The sequence below is a fragment of the Pteropus medius genome, unplaced genomic scaffold (genome assembly GCF_902729225.1).
Source record: "Pteropus medius unplaced genomic scaffold, Ma_sr-lr_union100, whole genome shotgun sequence".
In the NCBI taxonomy this organism is placed as follows: domain Eukaryota; kingdom Metazoa; phylum Chordata; class Mammalia; order Chiroptera; family Pteropodidae; genus Pteropus; species Pteropus medius.
The window spans coordinates 6,885,526-6,893,828 of NW_024348533.1; the positions used below are offsets into that span (position 1 = coordinate 6,885,526).

The 8,303-nt window shown below is 41.9% G+C and overlaps 1 pseudogene; it reads right to left on the reverse strand.

The window, feature by feature from the left end:
- Nucleotides 1–2,550: 2,550 nt before the first annotated feature.
- LOC120616730 (uncharacterized) lies at nt 2,551–2,669 on the reverse strand (annotated as a pseudogene).
- Nucleotides 2,670–8,303: the final 5,634 nt, after the last annotated feature.

Genomic DNA, 8,303 nt, shown 5'->3' on the forward strand with positions numbered 1-8,303 from the left:
CGGGTTTAACATAGAGAAAGGATCACTGAGTTAAAAGGTAGTCATTCTGGCCTTCAAAAGAACAATGACTATTACATTTATATTGAGGTAGATCTATCTCTCTCTCTTTGTCTATCTCTCTCTCTCACATGGGAATGTGCTAAGTCTTGTGCTTAAAAGGATGATTATAACAGTGTCTCTACTTATGAGGCAAATTGTCTAATTGGGAGATTTGTATCTCAACAAGTTTGCACAGGAAGGTTTAAAGTTCTATAATCCAGGCACATAGAAGGTGCTACAGAAAAAGTAATTATTTATGTTAGGGGACAGGGAATAAAATGTATTCAAGAGTATTTCACACAGACGTTCCTGAAAGATAAGTTGGTGTCTGTTATGTAGAAATTGAGAAGACAGTTGAGTGGGGTTGGAGTCACCATCACCATTATTATCATCACCATTATCATCATCATAATCATCACCACCGTAATCACCACCACTATCATCACCATCATCATCATCATCATCATCATCACATTCATCATTATCTCAATTACAATCACCATCATCACCACCACCATCTCCATCAGCATTATCCCTGCCATCATAATCATTATCACCATTATTACCATCACCTTCATCATCATAACCATCACCACAATCATCACCATCACCATCACCATCACCATAATCGTCATCATCATCATCCCATAGAGAGGCAATGACACACTAGCTATGGAGCTAAGTATTTTACATGCACTTTCTCCTTGAATAGTCAAAAGGCCCTTTGAAGCATGAATATTATTATTCTCATTTTCAGATATAGATACTGAGGTTTAGAATCCTTAAAGAGAGATCTTCAAGCATGAAGGCAACATGGAAAACTAGCTAATCTTTTCATAATAGGTCAAACTCTTAGAAATGCTAAATTAAAAGAAAAATACCCAAACAACTAAAAAAAGTGCATAATTGAGATTGAAAGGAAAAAGGGAAGTTTATAAGTGTCAAGACTGAAGAAGAAACATACGTTCGAGTAGTACCACAAAGCTGAGACTACTGGCAGATTTGGTTTACAACAAGTTGAGCAGGAGAAATGCATCACTGGGCTGAAATGAGGCAGAAAATTAGAAATCATACCTTACACAAATATTAGACCATACATGCGCTGTCCATTCTTTGTAAAGGTGACCAGAAAAAGAGTCTTCCCAGTTTTTCGTGAAGTGGGAAGTTTGGTAGGAAGTAGGAAGTAGGAAATTTGGGGCTTTGGGTGGGAAACTGTTTCCTATGAGAAATTAAAAACCCAGCTCTGCCCCAAACCATAGATAAACATTCAAAATTTACATTTACCGGAAGTTCAGAATCGAATCTCAATTATCTATTTTATCTACATTTATTTTTATATTGTATCTATCGCCTATTATCTATCTATCTATCTACCTACCTACCTACCTACCTACCTACCTACCTACCTACCTATCTATTTACCTATCATCTATCAAATACTAGATAATAATAAAAGTGAACTTCACGTTATGAAAAAAGGGCTAAAAAAAGCATGAAGTGGTGTGTTCAAGGACTCATAATTAGAAGGCAAACAACAAATTTGAAAAAAACTTAAGAACAGATATCACAGACTAAAAGCTCATAATCAGAATATATGTAATAAAAGGGAGGATAAGTATTCTTACAAGTCTATATGTGGCAGTAACAACCTATGAAAAATGAGAAAAGATATGAACCAACAGCTCATAGAAAAGGAAACACTCCTGGCTTTTAAACATAGGGAATATGCTTAGATTAGCTCATAATAAGAGAAATGCAAGTGAAAGGATAAGGAAGTTTGATTAACACACTGTACTCTCACGAGTATGAGGAAACAGCACTTACAGATACTGTTTGTGGAAATTCAGATTTCACTCTCTAAAGCATGAAATCTAATAATAGCAACATGTTAGTGTACTATTAAGCTAAAAATAAAAGGCCAAAGTGAGAAGCAATAAGCATTATTTGAGATGAAAAAAGAATAGCTATTCAGGAAGCACAGATTTAGGGAGAAACTAAAAATAGTGTTCCAATTAGGGGACAAAAGCAAGGGGTATTTATGAGAAGGGGCCAGGGAAAAATTATATCAGTATAAGATTCTATAAGATTCTGTTACTGGTTCAAAGTCTGTGTGCCTGATGCTTCAAAAGGACAATAAGCAAAATGTGAGAGTTTGGTATAAGGAAATGTTCACTGACCAAGAAGACACTCTCTCGAGAAGATGGGGAGTCCTTAGGGCTTCCTCAAGTCCATCTTAAGATAGCCCAGAATTCAGTCTTCTTTTACAACAAGGGAAGGGAGGATGGGTGGGGCAAGAGTGATTGATGACCGTAGGCATTCGAGTGCCAACAGGGATACTAGGAAGAGCATGAAATCTCTGAACCTCTTTGTTTCTAGTCTTGCTGATCTGAATCTGGTCTTGAGGCTCCTGAGAATTTTTTTTTTTTTTTTTTTTAAGGTGAGGCAACCCTTGGTTGACCTCATAAATTGCAAGGACCTTGTCAGTTTACAATCTCTTATTTTTATTTTTTATGCCTACAGCACCTGGTCTTCCTAGATGGTCTCCCATCCAAGTACTAACCAGACCCGACCCTGCTTAGCTTCCAAGATCAGACGGGATCAGGCTTGTTCGGGTTGGCATGGCCGTAGAGACTTCTGAGAATTTTGATAAACAATCATTATTTTTGTACGTTTCCTCACCTCTTTGGGAGAGGTACCTTCTGGCAAGAGGTTGCTCTTCCAAAAATTCAAGCCTCAAATGGAACTCCTCTAATAATTTGCACATTTGCTATTTGCTCTTTGCCTGAAGCCATGGGAAAAATGCAAGCTAGAAGGTAGGGTCAGAGAGACTAAGCATTTCACTCAGTTATAATTCCATGAAGGTGAGAGAAAGCAAGGCAGAGAGTAGATTACAGAATAGTTAACAAATTATGTACTCTCCCAAGGGTGGTACTCCTCTGAGGAATCTGAAAAAGAGGATCACTCTGGGATTTCAAAGGCATGTTAACTCAGATGCACAAGAACAATGGCCAAGGCTTACTTAGAGCAAAGATAACCTTTTACTAAGGAAGTTATATGCCTGGGGCGTGACTACTCACCCACGACCTACCCAGTTAGGAATTTATGATCAGATAGCCCCATAAGGTTACTGTCACTGGACTGGTTAGCTCATTTTAGAGCCTTTTTTTTTTTTTTGTTCACAATAGGGACGCTAATTCTAAACAATACTTATAATTTTCAGTCCAGTAGTCATTGGTCCAGTCGTCATAATATCTGCTTTCTTGTTACCTTGGCAAACAGTTCTTTGTGACATAATGTTGCTTTAGGCTGAGCCTATAGGTCACTTTGCCCATTTAAACATTCCAAAGTTTTGAGGCATAAGACAAAGCAGTTCTTGTGAAATGGCAGCTTTGACTTTATTTTAAAGTGGCTTTGTTTATATTAATATACTTTTTTTTTTTACAACAATCATCCTTTCCTGTGGATACCTAACCATTCCAGTCTGGGACATGGGGCATTAAACTTGCGTTCAGTGAAGTAGGCACAATGCAATCCATTGCAGCATAATTCGTAAAAGCAAAAATGTAAACAATAATATCAAATGTACAGCAATTCCTAGGTGTCTAGGTACTTCTAAAAGTTATATACATGTATTAACTTTTTAAATCCTCACCCTAAACTCATGACATAGGTATTGTTATTTCCCCCATTTTAGAGATAAAGAAGCTGAAGAACTGAGAGGTTATGTCACTTGCCCAAGGGTATACATCTAAGTGGGAGGTGGGTGTCAACCCCTCTAGGGTGGTCCAGAGTCTGTGATATTATCCATTATGATGTATTCCTTTCAACAATGTAAATGTGTAAAAACAGGAGACTGACTGATTATTATGCATCCATGAAAGAGAATTAACAAAGGATGAGGCAGCTATGTATATACAGATGCACATCAAGAAGAAAGTCAAGGTGCAAAATAGTCCTGATTCCAGTATGTGTGTGGTTTTTCCCACAGAGCCAAGCAATTAACTCACTTCTTCAAGGACACTGACCTGGAGTACTACAATTTAACTCAGTTCTTACATTTATTACTAGTTCTGGGGAGTCCCGGAACTCCTGTTGTAGCCACCAGCCCCCGATAGATACACGGACCACCAGAAATCAGTGAGTTATAGGAAACACACCCTTTATTCAGCCAGCTGGGTCTGCCAGGGGTACACAGACCCCAAATTAAGCAGCCTCAAAATGTAGAGGCACACGATTTTTAAGCTCTAAACCCCATTCTTCATCCTGTTTGAACACACAAGTCTATTTTTCTTCTTTTTACTAACTGTCAACCTACAGGTTGGTTGTGCAAGCGGGGGGTACAGAAGCAGAAAGCTTATTGTTAGAGCGTTATGTTCCCATGGGCGATAGCCAAACAGTAATTTTCCAGCCAGCACATTCCCCACTGGCCTTAGCGGAAAATCAAATCCTTGATTCTTCATGCGGAATTTGCTCATAGCCTCTATTTTGTAATACTAAAAGTCTAATAGAATTAATTTTCTTCCTTATATATGTAAACAAGAAATTGAAGAAACATGGGCTAAAAGTTAACAAGAGGAAGAAGAGAATTAAAAGTACAGCTACAGCAGATAGAAGGGTTGTTAGCCATGGTAACCAATTGAACATCCTATGAAACCAGTTATTTGATTTTAGTCTCTGTTTTTCCCTGGCATCTAAATTTCTCTGTACTAGTCGTAATCTTTTTCTAATTATTCCAGAGTTATTGGCATAGAAGCAATAGGTTTCACCTAGAGCCATACATAATCTATCTTGTTCTAAGAATAATACATTTAAACCTCTTCTATTCTGAGGACTACTTCTGCTAGTGAATCGACTTGAAGTTCTAGCCTGCTGAGTTCAGTTAAATTTAGGAGAGTTCCTACTCTGACATAGTAAGGGGGTTTTGGGTTTAGGCACAACCAGCAATCTTGTCCTATGTCTGGGGTGGTCTTATTTAAGACCTTGTGTATTGTTGTTAGCAAAGTTATTAATGATCCTTCTGGTTTTGGTTGTGGCTGGTCGAATGCCTGGGCTAAAGAGGAAAAAAGGAAGAAACAGAGGGTTAGATTTATGTATGCTTGAGTCTTAGTCTTAAGGGCTTGTCTTCCTGAGCTATCCACTCTAGTGCTGCCTTCACGTGGGATGGGAGTGATGAATCCATGATGGGATGCCGTCTACTTTAACTGCAGTGCGTGTCGTCAGGGAGACAGTGAAAGGTCCTCTCTATTTGGGTTCTAGTCCTTTGGAAGTGAACTTCTGAATCAACACATAGTCCCCAGGCTGAAACTGGTGGGGAAGTCCATCCTCCAGAGCTGAGTGAATAGCATGAACCCGGGACCAAATCTCCTTCTGTATACTTTGGAGGGCTTGTAAAGACTTAAGTAAGATTAAGTAGTTCTGCCTTTTTCTCATCTTCTATTCTAGGTACTAAAGGTGGGGGTTTTCCAAAGAAAATTTCAAATGGGGTGAATCTATTAATATATGGAGTACACCTGGCTCGGAGAAGAGCGAAGGGGAGACGTTCTACCCAGGTCCCACCAGTTTCTAATCCTAACTTGACTAATGTCTCTTTTAGGGTCCGATTCATTTGCTCTACTTGGCCCAAACTTTGGGGCCAGTAGGCACAGTGGTGTTTCCATCACAAATTTAGGTAGCTAGCCAATTGTTGTGATACCTTTTCTACGAAGGCTGGCCTGTCATCCGACCCTAAAGTTCCAGGGAGACCAAATCGAGAGAGAATTTTTTGTAGTAGTTTCTTAGTAACTACTAAGGCAGTCTTTTTCCTGGTGGGGAAGGCCTCTACCCATCCTGAAAAGGTGTCTATAAAAACAAGTAAATATTTGTAGCCCCCCACAGTCGGGGTTACCTCAGTGAAATTGACTTGCCAGTGGTCCCCCGGATAGGTTCCTTTTTCCCTATGTCTAGGTTCTTCTATCTTCCCCTTCTTTGGATTAACTTGGGCATAAGCCAGGCATCGTGAGGCAATCTCCTCTGCAGTTCTTCTCCCTTCTAACAAGTGAAAGTAGGGGTCTAAAGCTTGGAGCATCTTAGTTTGCTCTAGGTGTGTGATCTGGTGTAGTTGGTGGAGGAGAGTCCTTCCAAGGGCCATGAGAGCCCGATTTTTCCATCTGGGGTCGTCCACCACCCCTGTTGGTTCCTAGTGGCTCCCTTATCTTGAAAATATATGTTCTCTTCCGCCATATAGGTCAGAGATGGAGGCAGTTCTGAGTAAGGGACAACAGTCAATAAATGTGGTAGCGGCCCCACTGGCCTTGTGGCCGCTGTTCTTTTCTCTGCATTGGCTCATCGTTTTCCCTCAGCCTCAGGACTATTCCCTTTTTGATGCCCTTTACAAAGAACAATAGCAAGACCCTTAGACATCTATAAGACTTCAAGTAAGGCTAAGATCTCTCTCTTGTTCTTGATGTCCTTCCCAGCTGAAGTCAGAAGCCCTCTTTCCTTGTAGATGGCTCTATGTACATGTGTAGTGGCAAAGACGTATCGGCTGTCAGTGTATATTGTGACTGTCTTATCCTTTCCCCATCTTAGTGCCTTAGCGAGGGCGATGAGTTCTGCTTTTTGAGCAGAAGTCCTATGGGGAAGAGCTTGTGACTAGATGGTGCCAGTTAGAGTTATGACCGCTGCCCTAGCATACCTCTTTCCTTCCTGCATGAAGCTGCTCCTGTCTGTGAATAGAACTTCATCGGCCTCAGGCAGAGGGGAGTCTTTGAGGTCTGGCTGCGAGGAACACACAGCGTCAGTGAAATCTATGCAGTCATGAACGGGGGTCTTGGGGTCTGGGTCTGGCAACACATTGGCTGGGTTAATGACAGTAGCTTTGGATTTTAGCCATACGTTTGGGGTCATCCAGTGTCTCCCTGTTGTTGAACACCTTCTGGGCCATCTCAACAAGCCGGGACAGGTTCATCCCTGCAAAACCTTCTAATTTTTTGTAATTTACGCTGGATATCAGGGGCTGCCTGAGTAGCAAAGGCTATATTAATTGCCCGCTGGTTCTCAGGGGCCTCAGGATCAATGGGGGTGTATACCTGGTACGCCTCATTCAAGAAACACTCCAGGGGATTCCTGAGGTCCCTGTATAATTTCAGTTACTTTAGAAAGGTTAGTTGGCTGACGAGCAGCCATCCTAATTCCCCCAATTAGAATCTGGTGGTACCGATCTAATGCCGTTCTCCCTGCCTGAGAATTGTGTCCCCAGACTGGGTGGGTGGAGAGAAATTCCTCCTCAATCTGTTCCCCTGCTTCCTCAACTCTCCTCCCTCCCGCAGCTATCTTTTGTGTTTCCATCTGAATGCATCTGCCTTCTTCCTTGGTGAAGGGGGTAATTAAAAGCTGTTGGCAATCATCCCAGGTGGGGCAGTGAGTGTGAAAGACACTTTCTAAGAGTCCCATTAATGCCTGGGGTTTCTCAGAGAAAGGCAGATTCTGTGCCTTCCAATTGTACAAGTCACTAGTCGAGAAAGGCACGTAAACCATAAAGGGCCTGTCTGTGCGGTGCCCCTGGGATGGTGCTTCTCGCAAGGGGAGAATGGCCAGGGTGGTGGTATTGGCTGGTGCCCCACCCAGAGCAGGAGCAGGAGGCCCATAGGGGTTACCTGCCCACGTCCGAGGAGGTGGGGTGGTGCTATCTGGCCTCTGTTGTCCTGGATTATAGGGTAGGGGAAGATCACTGTCCTCCGGTGGAGACTGCAGGACTGAATGACTGGGCCATCTTGGAGATTCAGTTGCTGCATGTTTTGGGGTACCCACAACTAAGACTCGCACCCCTAGAGAAAGGGCACACCGGCGGAGCCAAGGAGGGGGTGTCTGAACAAGGTTTAACCATTAATTGATGTAGGGAAACTGATCGGGATGTCCCGGGTCTCCCGTGACAATCTTCCAAACATCCCTCACTAAACCCCTGTCAAAAGAACCCTCAGGAGACTAGTTTACATCAAAAGACAGCTACTCAATTTTACAGTTTTTAGTTTGCCTGGAGAAAACTTTATGCCATAGTCAGCTCCTTCTACAAACCCTTCTTTGAAATGTCGCAGGAGACAACCCAAGGGTGTCTTCTGTGAACTCAGGCTTCCCCTGATCGCTTGCGCAGAAAACACAAAACGGACACTCAGACAAGAACAATCAGACACTCAGACAAGAACAATCAGACACTCAGACAAGAACAATTACTGGGGTATAGATGGACCCAGAGAAGGCCGCCACCTACAACCTAGACAAGACCAGAG